At 34.7% G+C, this 21,129-nt stretch overlaps 1 protein-coding gene across 8 annotated transcripts in view; it reads left to right on the forward strand.

Moving 5' to 3' along the window:
- Positions 1-20,393: 20,393 nt before the first annotated feature.
- Positions 20,394-21,129, forward strand: part of LOC117338148 (PE-PGRS family protein PE_PGRS26-like) — a 42,214-nt gene continuing 41,478 nt past the window's right edge. For all 8 annotated transcript variants that reach the window (XM_033899366.1, XM_033899365.1, XM_033899367.1 and 5 more), the window contains exon 1: positions 20,394-20,527. The gene's annotated coding sequence lies outside the window, so the exon portion shown is untranslated. The remainder of the gene's footprint in view (positions 20,528-21,129) is intronic.

A 21,129-nucleotide genomic window follows, 5' to 3' on the forward strand; every position in this document is an offset into this window, starting at 1 on the left:
CTCTGCGTGTTCCTGAATGCAAATACAAAGATTTCAGACTTCGCAGCGGATGCAAAGCATTGCTTTCAAACCTACTTACTCTCCCAAAGAAAAATATCATTTCGAAATGTTCTTTCCTTCTAATGCTTGAAATGTTGTATTTCTGAATGACAACTCTCCCTTTTGCATAAAGCGGAGTTCCTTCATTTCTGTTATGTTAGAAAATCCTTCCCCAAAACTGAGATCGTCAAAAAGATCCATGAAAACAGTGTCAATTTTTGGCAGGTATAATAATATATTGTCCGGAAAGGTCTTTCGCACGTTGAAGATATTATTGTTAATAATCAGTGTGTGCAAGCTTTTCAAAGGTTCGAAAGTGGAAGCTACGAACGAAGACGCATCCAGCAGATTGAATGATATATCAAGGTAATTGAGGTTTCCCAGATGATCAAATGCACCAGGTAAAATTACTGACAAACTGTTTGACGTAAGAGAAAGGTGTTTTAAATATGGTACATTAGGAAACGACCCTTTGCGTAGGATGTTGATATTGTTTTTTTCAAGGTTAAGCAAGGTTGTGTTCATCGGTAGATCCTCAGGTACGACCTTGAGATGACACGATGCACACATGATTTGATATACATCTTCTAATCCATGTATACTGCAGCAATCAGAGAGTCCATCTGAAACAATAACAACATATTGATTACTAAGACTTATTTAATAAAGACCAAATTAGTTTCTATACGTGAATCAGTTACATTTTAGAAGCTTCTTTTCGAAAAGCAACTACAGCAACAAAAACACTTTTCCTGCCAAGCATGGGAAACACGTTAGACGGAGAATGTCCCGATTTCGACCAGCGATTCATTTCTATTGATGACAATATATTATTTTGCAAATACATACGTTTCTGACCTCTGTAAAATGCTTAATAATTTTTGACGGATATGACAAATACTGACTTAGATATGGCATTAAGACTAGAGGTGATATTGCAGCAATTATGCTCTCAGAAAGAGCTCCACTTTTGAAATAATGTTTCAATGGATCATTCGCAAGTGTGATAGCAAAAAAATATATTGACTCTTTACGATATTAACATAACAATTGTAAAACTCGTGACATGTAGTGAAAATATATATACCTGACCTCAAATAGATACTAATGTCAGTACCATATTATAAATATCTATACCTGACCTCAATTAGATACTAATGTCAGTACCATATTATAAATATCTATACCTGACCTCAATTAGATACTAATGTCAGTACCATACTATAAATATCTATACATGACCTCAAATAGATACTAATGTCAGTACCATATTATAAATATCTATACCTGACCTCAAATAGATACTAATGTCAGTACCATACTATAAATATCTATACCTGACCTCAAATAGATACTAATGTTAGTACCATATTATAAATATCTATACCTGACCTCAATTAGATACTAATGTCAGTACCATATTATAAATATCTATAACTGACCTCAATTAGATATTAATGTCAGTACCATATTATAGATATCTATACCTGACCTCAATTAGATATTAATGTCAGTACCATATTATAAAACAAGCTACAAGAAAGTATTATATATATATATAGCAATACTTTGGACTGTTCAAAGAAATGAACAGCGATTATTCTTCCAAGCTGGATTTTATAACAGGAAGTCTTCCAGTGCATTCCTTCTTTCCCCTTTTACCTTTGAACTTGAGTGCACTATGCATATGTATATCAATGGTTTGTATGCTCTGTCGAGCTCACCTTTATAGATTTAGGGCCGATGGTTGCTAATGATTTAGATACTTGTAGACTAGATATGTATATATATATAAATGTTGTTTTTCAAGAATAGCATCGTATAAACATAAAATTAATTTTTCTTTGGTTTCATGGTAAATACTCAAATGTGATTGGTCGAAAAATTCTTTTCATTCTTCTATGAAAGAAATTCCGAGAATGGCGCGAAAAATGTGACATCACAATACGACAATTGACGTTGCGTATTGTTTTGAGAAAAAGAATCCCATTTAAAACCAGTATAATTGCACATAAAACATGTTTTAAATTAGAAAATCATTTTCAAAAATTATTTATAAGCGTTGATGTCTTTTTTTTTTTAAGTTTCATAGGGGTATGAAACAAATTTTGTTTGCAAACTTCTGTAAGAATCCGCTACGCGGATTCATACATTTTGCAAACAAAATTTGTTTCATACCCCGATGAAACTAAAAAAAATGACATCAATGCTTAAATGAAACAGGCTAAATGAAGAGAAAAAAGAATAAAAGAATTTAATGACACTAACCAGCGGCTTTTATTAATTATTTCCTGGTTTGGGCTGTATATGGGATACATTTGTAATATGTATATAGCTACTGTGTATGAACTGTACGGTAAGCTAATTTATCTTAATCAAAATAAATGTTGTTATAAATCGAAATTTCGAATGTCAGAGAAATGAAATATTTACCTGAGTAACTGAAAATCAGTTGAAAGCAGATCAGTAGAGAGAGTAACGGGTTCCACATACTGTCGAAATGTCTGGCATACAGGAAGTAGTACCGTTAGGCACACATATGACATGTTGTTTATGTGTAAACATCAACAAAAGGGCTATATTTAACTAAACTAATATTGTGTGATCAGCAACGTCAGCTTTACCGCACGTTTTCAAGTCAAGTACTTATCGTTTATAATTTCGGTAAAATAACCAATGGCAACCATACATGTATTTCATTGTTCTAATACTGATGTTTTTGCTAAGACTTAGATATTAGTCTGTAAATACATGTATATAGTTAGGTAACTTCACGGGCAATAATTGACAGCGGAATGAAAACCTTCACAAAAAAATAGGTATTTCCCGACACTGTTGTACAATTATAACACTAGGCTTTTGAATTTGACAGAAAATCACTGTTGTTGAGCTATAATGTACATAAGTTTTTATTATTGCTGATAAATCTAATATATTAAGTGTATATATGCCATTATTTGCACATATCTATATCTACTATCTGTATTAAGGGTATGTGAATGCTTGTGAATGTTTTTTTTTGTACTGTACTATCTGTAATTGTCATATTATGTAAAAAGCTTTATAACTTATCATGTTAACTTAAAGTGTTTTAGCAAATATATTATTTTGTTATGTATGAAAAGGAACATTTTAATATATTCATGTAGTGTTTCATCGTCATGACCCACGTGTATTGCTGTTCCCTCACTTATAGCATTTATTGCAAATTTTTATGAATATATATTTAAAACAGTGATCAAGCATTAGCTAAAAATCAATTGTCATTGAAGTAAATATATAAATAACACTTATTTATAACGCATATATATATCTAGCCAAGTAAAATCCGAAATGAAATGGAGCAAGTGCACAAAAAAGTTCACATAACGGTTGAGCCTATAGAAACACATCTACACTGATTGTGTCAAAACAAACATATCGCTATGCATACTGCATTGTAAATCTAAATATGTCAATAAATCTTCGGTAACAGAATTTTCACAACAATCCAAACACACCGCTTCGTCAACACAGATCGGAGTCTCGCCAGTATGGGCGTGGCCAATTGACCGACTTTGAAAGCTTCTTTCTGATTGGTCAGTTCGCTACGGTATGACAGGTTACTAGCGGAGTAAAAGTTTAACAGCGTACTTGTAGCGATGTAAAACAATGTTTCTAACCATATTTAACAGTAAACGTATTAGAATGGAGATGTTACGTTGTTTTTCGTGGGCATACTGGCGAGTAGAACATAAAATCGGTCTCGAGTTCATTGTCGGTACCCATGTGACCTGTCTGCGCATTGATCTGGCATCAAACGAGTGAAACGAAGAGAGGAGTCCGTTGGGCCGACTACAGGAAAGAAATATATGGGTATGGCCCATAGTACGTTTTTGCAGAACAAAACTTTTTCATCCTCAATATTAAGTCACCGATTATGTAAACTCGATTAAAATTATATCTGTAAAAAATTAATGAAAGATTCCAAAGAGTTCCAATGGTGAACCTGCAAGAGTTATCTACCCTGCTGATTTAAAGATATTCACAGGCCGATTGACAAATATCTATAAATGCTTATGGGATATCCATAATTAATTTATGGTTTACCTTAAATAGTGACTTTTAAACTCATATATTTTGGAAGACACAAGATTATATATCCTAATACTGACGACTGCCACGTCAATTTGGGATCCAAGATTTCAAGTTGTGCTCCAAATCAATGATCGACATAGGCTCTATACTACCAAGTACTTCATTCTGTCTAAATTTCATCTCAGCAATTTCAAAAGGTTAAGGATTGTCTAGGGTTTTTCAATAACCAATGTGATATAGTATACAGTGGAACTTCGTTAACTCGAACTCGGATAACTCGAATACCCCGCTTAACTCGAAGTACCTCGCCGGTCCCGGCCGAATTCTCTCTTTATCTTAGTAAAAAAAACTCGGAAAATTCGAATTCGGATAACTCGAAAAACTCGGATAATACGAAGTAAAAATTTGGTCCCAACAATAAAAAATCCTACTTGAAATGTTCGAATAACTCGAAGTATAATTTTTGTCGATCGGTGGCAAACGCCGACATTTTTTAAGAGCTAAATTCCGTTTGTAATACTGAACATATCGGCACTACTAACCTACATGCTATTATAAGTGTTTCATAAATTCATAAAAGAAATTGTCGGTTGAATCTTATAACAACAAGTCTTGGTGATAAAAAGTACTGCTTTACTTACATCAGGTAATTTCCCAAGGCGGTCGCCGATATCAGTACACACGATAGTCAACAACTCATCTACCCGTTCGCTCAAGCGGAACTAATCTCTGACACACCGGTAGATCTACCCGGCTGATGTTTTTACAGGTGTAGAAATGACACAGTCACCGGCGCCTATTAAATCTTTAAACTGCTGAAACAATAGCGTAATTACTGCCGAGGTGTTCAGAGTACAACTGTAACGGTCAGTGCTGTCTATTAAATCGGATAAAACGCCAACTCAGTTACAGTAACATTTTATACGCACATGCGCAGCCCAACTTCCGGTGCTAATACACATGGAAATGGCGTGGTTATCAATAAAAAGTAAGTAGGCCGATCAAACTGTATTTTATACATGTCCAATAAAAGGTAATGGTTCTGTTACGTTTTGTATGCAATCTGTGTTAAACTTAAACGGTTATTTGTTTTGACATTAATAACTTGTTATTTTGTCGAATTCCGTTTTATCGTTTACCTCTTGCAAACATGACTTGCACATCAGATCGTTATATATTGAAGTGACTAAGTGAAAGAAACTTTATCGTGACTGTATATCGGCAAAACTACAACAAATTACAAGTGACATAACGAAACATTACATATATATTTACATGTATTGACCAGTCTTCACACTAAACTGATGAGCGACAGAGCGAAGTTATAATGATTATATAATGTTGACAAATATTGACCAAACTTTTCACCAAAGACGATAACTCGCTTAATTCGAACACTCGGATAACTCGAAGTTTTTTCGTGGTCCCGTCGACTTCGAGTTAACGAAGTTCCACTGTACTTGATGTGCGCGCACACATTCCTACGGGTCTATGACCTACGTGGCACGGGCAGTAATAGTCTTTAGTTGGACATCTGACATGCTGACGTGAACCCAATCATTGTATTTGGCCTGTCTCTTGTGTCTAGAACGAATCTGGCATCGGACAAGGTCTAGGGAGTGCTGATAAAGCACAACGTCATATTATCCATCTACACACAAATGTTCCGTGGTGTCACCTAGATCCAACGATAAATGGTAGGTTCCACGCGTAATAGTCTTTAAACCTGTGTTGCATTTAAAATCATTAAGCAAAGGAAATCTTTTTTTGTCTACTTCTTCTCTTTTATCTTCTTTTAAGCCCTCAGAGCCAAGAGGTTATGACTATCAGCCAAACAAAACTAGCCAAAGAGTGATTTCCACTCTTTACAATCCTTACAATTTATACAATGCACAACATGTTTCATGCTTCATTGCTTACTTTCATTACTTTTTCTTTTCGTACTCGCTTACATGCTACTAGCTTCAAACATGCATACATACATACGTACATACAAACATACACAAATGCTCATTCGATCCGATTGACGTCTGTACAGTCCCGAAAAAAGACTCGCTGACATACGATAAACAGACACTATGGCAGGCACTGACCGTCTTAAATCCTGTCACTGTTAGATATAAAGACCAGCACACAATTCACAGATAGTCTAAAAAAACACACAAAAAAACACACACAAAAACCACACCATCAGTCATATACACATATAAAAACGTTTATACTTAAGATCCACTCAATTACCGACAAGATGTACAATGCAAATTTTAGTCTCTCAATCATACACACAGAATTGTATACATCTCAATTAAGAGTCAGCTACATAAACACATACATATACTCAAAAAAGACAGTTACACTTTAGATCCACACAATTACAGACCGCAAGGGAAATCTTTTGGCTTCGAATTCTAAACAATGTATCACAACATCTGCATTTTTTACGCAATAAACAGTTTTAAGTACTTAATAACTAGACGTTATTTTCTTAACATAAAAGGAAATAAATCTATATCGCTGTCAAAAATATTAAAGATGACTTTTGTATGTTTTGACCTTAGTCTCTCCTTAAAAAACTACAACAATAACGAAAATATGTTAACCAATTTGATATAATTTGAATTTGCGAATGGTTTGAAATAAGTGAAAAGACAACAAAAATAGAGTAGTCGAGCTGATAAATATGGGAAGGAGGGAGGCTCCTGTGTAAAATTAAAACTACTGGAAACAGTCCTTCGGAATTAACGCAAAGCTTATAACTTAAAAAGGAGAACAAACGCTGAGCGTAAACATCCGGAAACCAATCATTTAGTGAGGAAGAAAGGAAATATTTATATAATACATTTTAAATTGAATATTAATTGTTATCTAACAATTTTTCAATATGTAATTAATCTCATCAGACCATAAATGTTGTCTCTTAACTAACATATCTTATTTTTGGTCAGGCCGATATAAATTAATCATATTTCTTATACATTACGAATAGAATTTGTCTTTTTAAAATGGTACCTTTCCGACTAAGGGCTCCTGCAAGTCAGTGCTTAATCAAATATGCCCAAGAAAAAATGGGTCTTAGATAAAACGTGTGCTAATAATTTTTACCGTCTGAAGTTAAGTCCCTTGTAGAAGTATTCCTACTAATCTGAACATTTGAAAAGCGCAGTGAAAACATCTCATTTCTCCAATTGCCCTGTGTCTGTGATAAATGGTGTGACCTTTTATATTAAGTTCATTAAAATCTCCGCAGAGATCAGGAGACAAACGAATGTGTATCACACAAAATATGTATCAAATCAAGACCCACCTTCAAACATCATGTTTTCTTTTTGCTTCTGTAGCCATTATGGAATTCGCATGCCCATGCACATTTTCATCCGGTTACTTGTAGGCAGTTTAAATGTCTTTTGAATCTAACAACACCTTCGAAACCTTTTCAATAATCGTCTACTTGTAGAAGTGATGGTATGTGATTTAGAAATTCAGGTTGTTTTTTTTAAAAACAATACTGGTGGGAATTGTTTTGCTTGAATGCTCCAGTTCCCTCGCTGATCTCACTAATCTAAGGTTATTTCCTACGACGTGTCTTGAGTTCCTGTCTCGTACAATGTGCCTTGGACAATTCCCACCTCAATTTAAAGTAAAAATCAATGTTCGATCATGAAATTTGCACCTATCTAGTTTTCATTAAAAATCGGTCATGCTGTAGGGTGATAAAGTTGAACAAAAATATCCAATTTATTTTATTTGCATTATGTACTGCAGTTAGGGTGTGCGAACTGTACTTGCTGCCCCAATGATTTGTAAGAGACGACTTAATATAAGACCTTATCGTTCTCTGTTTTTTTAAACAACTTTTGGCCTTTTGTTGAGCGTTCGCCCCTTCAAGGAAGTCTGTGAAGTTTAGCCACAGACTGAGACACACCGGAATAAAATAAAATAAATAAAATAAAATGATAGTTACTCTTCCTGTTTAACGTTCAGCACTTTTGAGTGTGTGAAGACTGGTTGCCAGGCTAATGTTGAGCGCTAAGTAGGAGTACCAACTGGCATTTATTTTAGACTCTAGTATGGCAAAGGGACAGAACCCAAAGCCTTTCTCACAGGGGTGGATATTCGACTAAAGGCCGATGGTGAGGCATTGCCGAGGGAGACATTAGGAAGAGGAAAATTGTTAAGAGAGCAGAGAAATGATAAGATCCCAAATTTGGTCACCTCTTTCGATCATGCTATGGAGTAGAAAACAATGTTTACATGCTACTTGCGAGACCTTCTACAGGAGAGCCTTTTCTTGAATTGGAATGTTCTGTGTAAAATATCAAATGAGTGTAATAATTACAAAATTATCTTAACCAGTAATCAATCAACAGAGAGGTGACAGTTCTGAAATCATATCACTTTTTACAGAATCCAGTTTTAAATCAACAATCATGTTTGGTCGCTACGAAAGCCGGTTGGGACCATTTTTGTAGAAGAAAATAAAAAAAAATTCGCGTTATTACGCGAAACTAACGCGTTATTTCGCGAAACTTACGCGTTATAACGCGAAACTAACGCGTTATTACGCGAAACTTTCGCGTTATTTCGCGAAACTTACGCGTTATTACGCGAAACTAACGCGTTATATCACGAATATATATTGATAGTTATAAGAAGTATCGGCTACTTTTGAAGAGTATTGACATGAGGCACGACAGTTTAGTGAGTTTTTATTTTGAGCTTAGCCTCCTATCCCAAGCTGAAATTTTGAGTTTTTTTAACAATAATGAATAGTGCTGTTTTAAGCAATTCAACACGTAAACGAACTCTGAAACGGTAGTGTTTAACAATAAGGAAATTAGTTCTCGGATATATACGATGTTGCATTATTCATTCTCAAAGAATTACAAAATTCTGGACAGAAAAAAAATCTTGGTTCTCGCCCTCCATCCTTACAGTCAGTATCTGATACTCTGAAACCATTTCATCGTCTGATATAACCTGCTGCGCATTATAACGCAAAAGTTTCGTGATATTATACAATTATCGACCTGTTTTCAGGTAAATATGATGATTTATAAACAACTCGAGAAAATGATATTTCCCGAGGCCGAAGGTCATCGTATTCACCTGAAAACAGGTTGATAACTGCTTTATTATATGACAAAACTGCAACATTTTCATATTACAGAATGATTATCATTACCTGTCATAGGATTGAAAAAATAATAGTGATCGACTGGAGAAAGGTTCAAAATGACATTTAAAAAGTTAAAGTCAACAATGAATTTAAACTTCATTATTTATTATTGCTTAAAATTCAACAAAATGTAAATGCTAAAACATCTAAAAATTCAGTCTATTAAACTCTGTCCGGGAGTACATACCTACACGTACATGTAAGCATGCATTTTTGACGACACGGATAGTTGGAAATTCCCTTGTTACTATATTTGGGTGTGTAATCGAGTTGTTGGATTGTTATGTCACCCTGGATTTGACGTCACGGATTGCGGGAGAGTCCCTGTTATTTATTTGGGTGCGTATTCGAGTTATTGGGTGGTTGTATCACTCTGTAGCGAGAGAGGGTACGGACAAAAGCCCCCCCCCCCCCCCAGACATTAGCCCCTAGGACAAAAGCCCCTTCATACTAATCAAAAAGTGGACAAAAGCTCCTTTATATATATATAAAAAAAATTAATTTCAATATATGTACATTTTCATTGATGTTGTATACTCATGAAAAGAAATATATCATTAATGTCTTCATGTGTATCAACAGTGAAATGTCTTTATTTGCACATGTATCAATTTGTTTTTTTTTATATCATTTCTTTGATTTTAATCATTCCTAAAATTAAAATGATTACAAGACAGAGCAACATGTTTGGTAAGGCAGTCATTATATTATAACTTGAGACACAGATACTGAAAAAGGAGATGTTTTAGGAACCTGATGGCACCATGTAATCGATGATTATTGATAAAATACTATTAAAAAATACAGATTTACTAATAGTATATAACGTATACCAACTAAATTTATATAGAAGGGGCTTTTGTCCGGGGGGTGGGGGTAAGGGACGGGGGTGTTTTGTCCTACACTGAGGCACGGATTCGGGGTTGATAATAATATTTGATCAAAGGGATAATGTTTAGAATTGCCCAACTGGAAAGGGGGGAAATCACAGTCATATAATAATATTTCGCGTAATTACGCGTTAGTTTCGCGTAATAACGCGTTAGTTTCGCGTAATAACGCGTAAGTTTCGCGATATTACGCGTTAGTTTCGCGTAATAACGCGTAAGTTTCGCGATATTACGCGTTAGTTTCGCGTAATAACGCGAAAGTTTCGCGAAATAACGCGAAAGTTTCGCGATATTACGCGATAGTTTCGCGTAATAACGCGTTAGTTTCGCGTAATAACGCGATAGTTTCGCGTAATTACGCGAAAGTTTCGCGATATAACGCGTTAGTTTCGCGATATAACGCGATAGTTTCGCGTTATATCGCGAAAAAAAAATTATTTTCTTCTACGAAAATGGTCCCAACCGGCTTTCGTAGGTCGCAGAGTGTGAAGCACGAGTGAAAAATATTGAAATATTTTGTTAAACGATTGAAATATATGTGATATTCAACGGTAAACCATTTAATATCCTCTATATATAAAATAACATAATAGTTGATCTACAAAGCTGTAAATGTTTCCTATCTCGTTGCACGCAATCTGTAATTGCATAAATGAATGAACAGTCATAAGCTTAAACATTTACATTTAAGTCATATCAGTAATAGAAATTCTATTACAGTTCTGCTGTTCATGCATTCAGACTGTTATGCATACATGCCAAGCTCCTTCACCTTCCTGAACACAGCCTGTGCAACCTCTGAATGCCGAAATCTCGATACATGGGGAATAGTCCGCCATTCTGATTCTTCAAAATAAAGCACAAGCTACTCCAAGTTTGAAATTGTCAGGTAGCAGTCAGTCAATGCATTGCAGCACCTTAAAAAGTAGGTCAATGGAAAATAACGACTACGAAAATATCAAAACATTTAAGAAAATATGACTATTTCATACAAATCGATTTTAATTTTAGTTGGTATATAATTTTATTTTGACCCATGCTGTTATTAACTCATGAAATTGATCAGCTCGATTTCCAGACAGATGTTTACCACAGGTATCTTATCCATCCTGGAACCAGATAAAACATTTAAATGGATGCTGAACAGCTCAGTAAATAGTGGCGTTACAACATAAAACGTGGTTTATGTCTTGACCAGAAAGTTATGTTAAGTATGCGTCTCTTTTCCTATCGAGATGTGATGTGATGTCTCGTAGCACAAAAACTGGGACTGTTGATTCCATAACATTTCTAATGGGTTCACTGCACATAGTGTATATCCTTATATGTCTGTATGTCCTTGACTTATTAAGGAAAACAAACTTTGTGTTTGTTTGTCCTTGTGTTATTCCTATATTAGAACTGCTTCTCTTGAAACAAACCTATTAACTATTGAATCGAACAAATATAAAAGGAATGAAAAAACAACAGTTTTACACAGTTTTTCATATGATCGGATCGCTTTTAAGACCGGGAGTTGTATAATATATAGACGCGGAGCGGAACAGAATTTCTTTGATCTACATTTAAATATTTTGTCCACTTTGAAATAATTTAAAGGATATCATTAGAAGCTCAAAGGTTTGGAGGATTAGGATATAGTAAAGTATGCAACTCTTCCTTGTCTTTGTCCCAAATTGACATGAGATACCCATTACTGTAGACAAGACACCAAGCAATACAAAGATCTAACGTATCTTATTTCTTGTCTTGATTTTATCTGAATGTAATTCTACTACAAGAAAACCAGTCAAACAAGTTGCAGCAAATGTGTAGCGAAATATAAAGATTTTTAATTTCAACAGTTCGCGGTCGACGCCAACGGAAGCAAATGACATGCATGTATTTGAGTACACTCACATGCTTCCCTGCTTCAATTAACAATTAAACGCTTATGACACCATGGATATTCACCTGGCCTCATAATTGTATTTATATCGACGATAAATACAATCTAAACACGAGTTTAATTGGTATATTTACTTTTACTTATGTGAAAATCTGCATTTCTTACCATAGATATATTCTGTATTTTCACCCATTCCTTGTATGTTCATTTGGAAGAATGGCATCGTTAAATCAAAGTCCTTTCTGTGATTGATTTACAACTAATCTGACACACCGTACAAAGCTTTACGGTGACGATGATCAAATAGCCCCAAAATGACGTGGCATAGCGCTGCGATTGTTCTCAATCATTATCCTCACTGCGTTTGCTACATTTGTAGCGCATACCGAAGTATTTCCATGACATTGATCAAAATGACGTAACAATCAATATAAGGTTATCTTGACTGAATCTATACGCTCATAGATGCAACCCAGATTACCATCGATACAATGGGAGAATGTTGTTCCAAATGTTTCTACATTACGATAAATTAATGATACACACATTCGGTTATAAATCAATTAATAAATGAATACGTCAGCCGCATGTAATATGTATTAAATGGAGCGCGACATTGATTGTTGACAACCTTTTCTAGCAGGTAACTTTATTTCGAAGGTAAGTCACATACATGTATACATGTATGAATATAGTCTACCGTATCAATTTTTTCAATCTTGTATTTAGATATAAATCTTCCTGAAAGATTTTGTGTTATTTTGAAAATAATATTAAAAGAAATGATAAATGATAACTTGAAGACGCCGTTTAACGCAAAGAAATTTGTGTTCTGACGGTAGTCTATATAAAATATACACGATAAAATCGAACATACATTGCTTTATGACGGTGCAGGGTAAGGGGTCATGGTCAGTTGACCCCAATGTTTACCATAAAACGGTATATTTTTAGCTAATCAAGAAGCGCCTGTTATATGCCTGTTCCGCAGTGTATACAAATTGAACGGGCTATCGAAACAGTATTGAAAATATTAATTGACCTCTGAGATATCTGTTGTGCTATTGGGTTATTTCTTTCCGGGTCATTGCCCGTTAAAACAATGGACAATCCCCAAACTTTGCATACTTTGTGCACTAAATACATCATTTTGGACATTAAGTGGCTAGCAATTGGAGCAGCCATCTTAGTTTGGTTGACATTCGGAACTCTCGGATGTTGTGTGATGTCTCGTAGCACAAAAACTGGGACTGTTGATTCCATAACATTTCTAATGGGTTCACTGCACATAGTGTATATCCTTATATGTCTGTATGTTCTTGACTTATTAAGGAAAACAAACTTTGTGTTTGTTTGTCCTCGTGTTATTCCTATATTAGAAGTGCTTCTCGTGAAACAAACATATTAATTATTGAATCGAACAAATATAAAAGGAATAAAAAAACAACAGTTTTACATAGTTTTACATATGATCGGATCGCTTTTAAGACCGGGAGTTGTATAATATATAGACGCGGAGCGGAATAGAATTTCTTTTGAATACATTTAGATATTGTGTCCACTTTAAAATAATTTAAAGGATATCATTAGAAGCTCAAAGGTTTGGAGGATTATGATATAGTAAAGTATGCAACTCTTCCTTGTCTTTGTCCCAAATTGACATGAGATACCCATTACTGTAGACAAGACACCAAGCAATACAAAGATCTAACGTATCTTATTTCTTGTCTTGATTTTATCTGAATGTAATTCTACTACAAGAAAACCAGTCAAACAAGTTGCAGCAAATGTGTAGCGAAATATAAAGATTTTTAATTTCAACAGTTCGCGGTCGACGCCAACGGAAGCAAATGACATGCATGTATTTGAGTACACTCACATGCTTTCCTGCTTCAATTAACAATTAAACGCTTATGGCACCATGGATATTCATCTGTCTTCATAATTGTATTTATATCGACGATAAATACAATCTAAACAAGAGTTTAATTGGTATATTTACTTTTACTTATGTTAAAATCTGCATTTCTTACCATAGATATATTCTGTATTTTCACCCATTCCCTTGTATGTTCATTTGGAAGAATGGCATCGTTAAATCAAAGTCCTTTCTGTGATTGATTTACAACTAATCTGACACACCGTACAAAGCTTTAAGGTGACGATGATCAAATAGCCCCAAAATGACGTGGCATAGCGCTGCGATTGTTCTCAATCATTATCCTCACTGCGTTTGCTACATTTGTAGCGCATACCGAAGTATTCCCATGACATTGATCAAAATGACGTAACAATCAATATCAGGTTATCTTGACTGAATCTATACGCTCATAGATGCAACCCAGATTATCATCGATACAATGGGAGAATGTTGTTCCAAATGTTTCTACATTACGATAAATTAATGATACACACATTCGGTTATAAATCAATTAATAAATGAATACGTCAGCCGCATGTAATATGTATTAAATGGAGCGCGACATTGATTGTTGACAACCTGTTCTAGCAGGTATCTTTATTTCGAAGGTAAGTCACATACATGTATACATGTATGAATATGTTCTACGGATAAATTTTACAATCTTGTTTTTTTATGTAAATCTTCCAGAAAGACTTTGTGTTTTTTTGAAAATAATGTTAAAAGAAATGATAAATGATAACTTGAAGACGCCGTTTAACGCGAAGACATTTTGGTTCTGACGGTAGTCTATATAAAATATACACGATAAAATCGAACAAACATTGCTTTATGAAGATCTGACGGTGCCCGGTAAAGGGTCATTGTCAGTTGACCCCAATGTTTACCATAAAACGATATATTTTTAGCCAATCAAGAAGCGCCTGTTATATGCCTGTTCCGCAGTGTATACAAATTGAATGGGCTATCGAAACAGTATTGAAAATATTAATTGACCTCTGAGATATCTGTTGTGCTATTGGGTTATTTCTTTCCGGGTCATTGCCCGTTAAAACAATGGAAAATCCCGAAACTTTGCATACTTTGTGTACTAAATACATCATTTTGGACATTAAGTGGCTAGCAATTGGAGCAGCCATCTTAGTTTGGTTGACATTCGGGACTCTCGGATACTATGTATTTGATAAGCTCCAACCGTGAGGTTTCCGAGGGAAAGCAGATTCGGGCTTTCTTATTATTATTTACAGAAAACCATGTTAACCTTATTTCGACCCCGAATTCGGCTCTTTATCCAATGATTTGTAACATATTTACTATGTACATGGCAAGGTTACCCAAAAATATTTATTAAATGCAAAACATACTGTGCTCCACATATATATATACATTCTTTCTCTATTCATTGTGACTTACAATTTGCCCATTCACCTTAAAAATAATTATTTAAATATGTTGATGATACGGATAAGAGATGGGTAATTCAAAGACAAAAATCGCCATTCTCAGATATCATTCTTTATTTAAATTAAATGCATTTAGAATCAATGAAATACATGGCGTTTTAGCGGCATTGATTGCGTAAGTAAATGAATGGAAGTCAAAACAAGATGACCTTTGTTTAACTTACGATTCTTACACATTAAATCCGTTTGTACAATAAACGGCACAAAGTATATTAATTTATATATAATATCTATCTTCAATGTCTGGTTCCGTTGTTTACACCATTGCTCTCATTTGAGAATGCTACTTAACTCGAACTTGGCCTGGATTCGCTTGGAAGGCGTCTTCGTTGAGGCAGGAGAGGCTTCCCATTCGGGAACCCTCAGTCTTTTTCACTTAGTTCATATTCTGCCCCTCTTATCAAGTCTGAGTAAGAATGACGGTTTCGTTAAAATGTCGGTATTTTCGAATGTTGTCGTGTTATCACGAACTTAGAAATTGGATCATATATTGACTTCGTTAGAATTAAAATGAGCTTATTATGAAAGTATTTTACCGGAATGGAGACAGCATGTATTTTAAATTCATTACAAACATTTTGTTCGGCATATAATTATCAGACATATCCATTGCATATTGAGACCGATGTGCCGATCCAATGTGCGTCCTGATAAAAGTGACGTCACCAAAGAAGTCTAAAATAAAACCTATCGTGACACAATGATATCATGTGTACACATATGTTGCAAACGAGGTCACCCCTAACACGCGGAAACACACATGGACATGCACCTATACACCTACGCTTTCCTGAACAAATGCCGAACTACGGAAAAATTTCTACAATACAGAAGCACCTGCTCAATCTCACGAGCGTTCTATTTCTGGAGACGAATTTATGCATTTAGAATGAGATGATAGCTATACAGACTTGTTATCACTATAAAGCCGACGGCAGTGTCCCTGACCACTGTACTTTACAAACAGGCCCAGGACACCTACTGCCCCACATAGCTTCATCAGAAACCCTAACCTTAACATGCATATTGCCTCAAAGAACAATGAGTACTAGACTGTCAACTCTACAGTGCAACAGATCGCTAACTGAATACATTACTCTGGTTACAAAATTCGTACTTCCGACTGTCTAACATAGAGCACTCAATGAACACTTTACTTACAAGACACGTGTTACCTACTGTCCAACAGTACACTGAATGAACTCTTTACCTACAAGACACGTGTTACCTAATATCCTAAAGACCACTTACTGAACACTTTACTTTACTTACACATGCTACCTACAGTTCTACAGATCTTTAACCGAACACGTTACTCTACTTACAAGACTAGTGTAACCTACTGGTCGACATGATTCGTCAGAAATCTCTATATTGCTTTGATAGTGAGTTGCTGACCCATAAGCCACTTATTAATGAAGGTACGTACAGATAAATAAACCCACAATAACTACCTTAATTTACCAATGAGACTCAGATTAACTGCTACGTTACAGATCATTCTAAAAATTGTATTAATGGTATTCTCGATACTGCTCAACATTCACTGGTAGTCTAAAGATATATACAAGTCACGTAGCACATACTACTCCTTATAAAGAACATCTCTCTTTACGCCCGAACGGAGTCTTATGTCATACACTGCTCCTTATGATTATTATGGCGCACGTGTCACGTGTCATTGGCTGCTTCTTGGCGCATGTGTACTTCTGCACCTAGTTACCCGCCATATATTACGTCTTGACATATCTTTCCCCACACACGTGTCATGCACGTGTCTCATACTGCCCGTAGGTCCGTCTCTCTATAAGGAAGGCAATCACTAGCTATTTGCTTCTTCCTAATCCCCATATTTATTTCCTTGTTATACAATACTTCTAAGTCCACCTTTGTGTATGTCTACGTATCATGTGACTTACAGTTATATCTTAAAAACGTGAAATACGAATTGATTATATAAGGTAAAGTATAATCAATGCATGACTTCATCAATTTGGTTAACATTTTTGAAGCAAAATTAGATATAACGAGCTGTAATTTGTTGTCTAAGATATCGTACATAGACAATCAGGTCATGTCACACCTTGGGAGCTAAAAGCTAAAATAACAGAGCTTATCACCTTTACACATGTAAATATCATAGCTACTTATCTTAGCAACATTGCTACCAGAATGCCGTTGTTAATGATGATAGTATGTATTGCTATTAATTATAGGATACTCTATGCACAATTCCAACCAAGATACTGTCAAACAGCTCTCTGGTAATTATGATTGACTTTTTATGCATGTTTTGAGGGATGCAGATTATAGAAGATGGGAAAATTTATGGTCGACATTATATTTTTAGATACATTATATTTCCTTGTGTGATATAAGACGTGTTGGATGCTTATTGATATACCTAGTGGTCCTATTTTCACTGCCCCACTTAATATTTGAGATAATGACTTAACCCGGATTTGACCTAGATTTATATGGTGTGTGTCGTTGATGGTATAATTAAATATGTACGTTTTAGGTATCTTCCTGCAAATATATAATTCTTGTTCATATTTTGTTGTCGCTTTATCTTGAGTTAGAATTATTATTATGTCTATATTTTGTCTCGTTCCTATATTTTGCATTCTGTACTGATAATTATAGATATTTATTGTGTACAAACAAACATATCTAAGTTATACGGTACTTTGGCAGGAATGATTTCGATTCGCTATTCTTTTTTTAATTAACAAAAAAAAACAACAACAAACAAACAAAGAAACTAATTAAAGGTAGATTTAAAAATTTAGTTGCTAAATCAATCGCCATTATGTTTAAAAAAAACCTTATATATTATTCATAATCAATATTTTTACCGGTGACATTATGTTTTTAATTCCACTGCTTTATCTACGTGCAACACAATATAGAAATAGAATATATATTTTGTCATTAGAATAAAGAAATAGATAAAGCTCCAGACCTGGGAGAAACAGATAGGCGGCACCAAGGTCACTGGTTTGCCGCCAAGGTCACTGGTTCGCTTCTAAATGGCTGACTTTATGTCCGTCCATTTGATATCAACTTCGGTATGTAGTATAGTTGATAATGGGTCACGATTACATTTGTATTACAATCGCATCTGTTTAAGCATTGATGTCATTTTTTTAGTTTCATCGGGGTATGAAACAAATTTTGTTTGCAAAATGTATGAATCCGCGTAGCGGATTCTTACAGAAGTTTGCAAACAAAATTTGTTTCATACCCCTATGAAACTAAAAAATAATTGACATGAACGCTTATAATTAATTTTTGAAAATGATTTTCTAATTTAAAACATGTTTTATGTACTGGTTTTAAATGGGATTCTTTTTCTCAAATCAATACGCAACGTCAATTGTCGTATTGTGACGTCACATTTTTCGCGCCATTCTCGGAATTTCTTTCATAGAAGAATGAAAAGAATTTTTCGATTAATTATAAATAAATGAACCTGCTACCTCCATTCCATGATTAGTTAGATTGAATTGGAAGTCTTTCGCTGGTCTTTTTAATATCAATTAACCTAATGCATATCTTGTTACTGCCTAAATTTTGGCATTCAGTTGAGTGTCCGCCCCATGGGAGAGATGTTTTGCGCCTTGTCCAGTTTATTAAAATGGTAGTTGCTTACCGGTAAGATTCAGCTTGTCACCCGGCATTTTTTAAGGGGGACGACTGGTTTGCCCGTTGTCAGTATATATCGTATAAGTTATTATTTTTTACAGTGCTTTTGTTGGAATTTATTGCTTTTCTAAGTAGTAAACATAAATGGTAGAACCGATCAAGTTATAAAATGGATTAAAAGGAATGAGAAACGAGATGATGTTGACAAATCGAAAACATCTGATCTAGGACTAATAACAAACACATATTAAGTGTAACAATATGTCAGCATAGCTGTACAGGACTGTGGCTTGACTCTCTGTAAGATGCCTTACGAAAAGCTTGATTCTTAAAGATTTAGATTTATTCAGTAAAATTATCGTTCGTACTTTACAAAAATCCCATGTTCAATGAAAAGTGGGTCCCTCTGAGATCATGGAAACTTTCTAACATGTCTTCTGCTTAGGAAATATAAAAGAGACCAGAATCAGTTAAAACGCTCTTTGTCTTCAATATTCTGTTGACTTTACTTGACCTTTTTTGAAATGCATTGATAGTTTAACGTGATTTGTACAGGAGGTATATATTATGCACATTACTGGTGTATTGAAAACAGGTAAAATGACTAATTATGATTTCTGTTACAAATAATGTTCAAAGTTTATGACGTAAAATAGACAAAAACCAACTGTCGTTGAACATCTATACATATAAGTATATAAGTTGGTAACACAACTGTGTAAAATAAGAGGTAACCTTTGTTGTTATTGATAAACGTAGACGTAAGTTAGGTGTCTTATCAATTAGATATTAATCTTAACTAAAGTTTTCCTCGTTTGACAAAACCGTGTGTACTCCTAATGACAAAATGACACGGCATTAAGTGCTCTTCCGATAACCTCGCTGAAATCTCAAAAACGTGTCATTTCATTTGTCAAACAAAATCGTGAATATTTAAAAAAAATATAACAAATTAAAAATGAATTGATAAAAAAATCAAAATGCAAAAAATCAGCAATATTTTCATATTATGGTATATAAAAGTAAGTACGATATATTTTTGTTCCCCGTATCAACATTTCAAGGCTTAAGTACTCGGATTTCGTACGTCAAAGATCCAGTATATGTATCCGTAACTATGTTTGACGGGTACAGCGGTTGTTTATTTCTACTCCCTTTTAAGGACATAGCGACAGGTCGATACCGACTGCCGTATCTGTTCATAGTAAACTAGATTATATGTCCACCTTTACTACGTCACAACGTGGCCCGTTATCAGGGCAAGCCCAATGATAAAAGCGACGGCTCGTTGTTTTCGCCCTCAGCAATCGTGGACACTCCAAGCGGTCGCCATGAGAATTCTGATCATACTTGCGCTGTGTTTGGTTTGCGCAAATGCCTTAAAGGGCAGGCGTCGTACACGAGTTTTACGTCAGACCGCCTCCGGTGAGTGGATTAATTTTATACATGATTTCTTATATTGTTTTATTCGGGAATATATGGATATATTCATTTAAAACAGCAATGCCTTGGAAAGACATGGCGTACTGGTATTTATTCTGTCCAGAGGAAGTTTAGAATTATCGGACATATGCTATAATGAGGAATGCAACACTTTGATCAAGCTTGTCGCACAACTTTTCTGCAGTTCTAAGTTTTCCCCCAATTTGCTTTATTCCAAATATGTATCTAAACAAGGACAGCAACATACAGGTTGAAGGCCCTGTAGTAATTTTTTTTCCCAAAGTTTATTCAAGTAATATTGAAGAAGTATCATTGCCTGTAGCATAAGTGATTAACCATGCTTTATGATCAAAAGATACTGGCATGTTGTGGTCAGTATTCCTAAGATAAATATTTGCTTCAGTACAACGGAGAAGCCAATCTACGAAAGACTTAGAAAGACGGAATGCTCTATTTTAATTAAAAAGGGAAAATTTCTATTGGTACATATTTTAGATGCGTTTTTAAAAAACCTTGAAGAACTCGATGATACACTTGTCTGCAACGAGCTTTTAATACTTTCTTTATTAAATCTAAACAGCTGA

This window comes from Pecten maximus, chromosome 11, assembly GCF_902652985.1.
Source record: "Pecten maximus chromosome 11, xPecMax1.1, whole genome shotgun sequence".
Classification (NCBI taxonomy): Eukaryota; Metazoa; Mollusca; class Bivalvia; order Pectinida; family Pectinidae; genus Pecten; species Pecten maximus.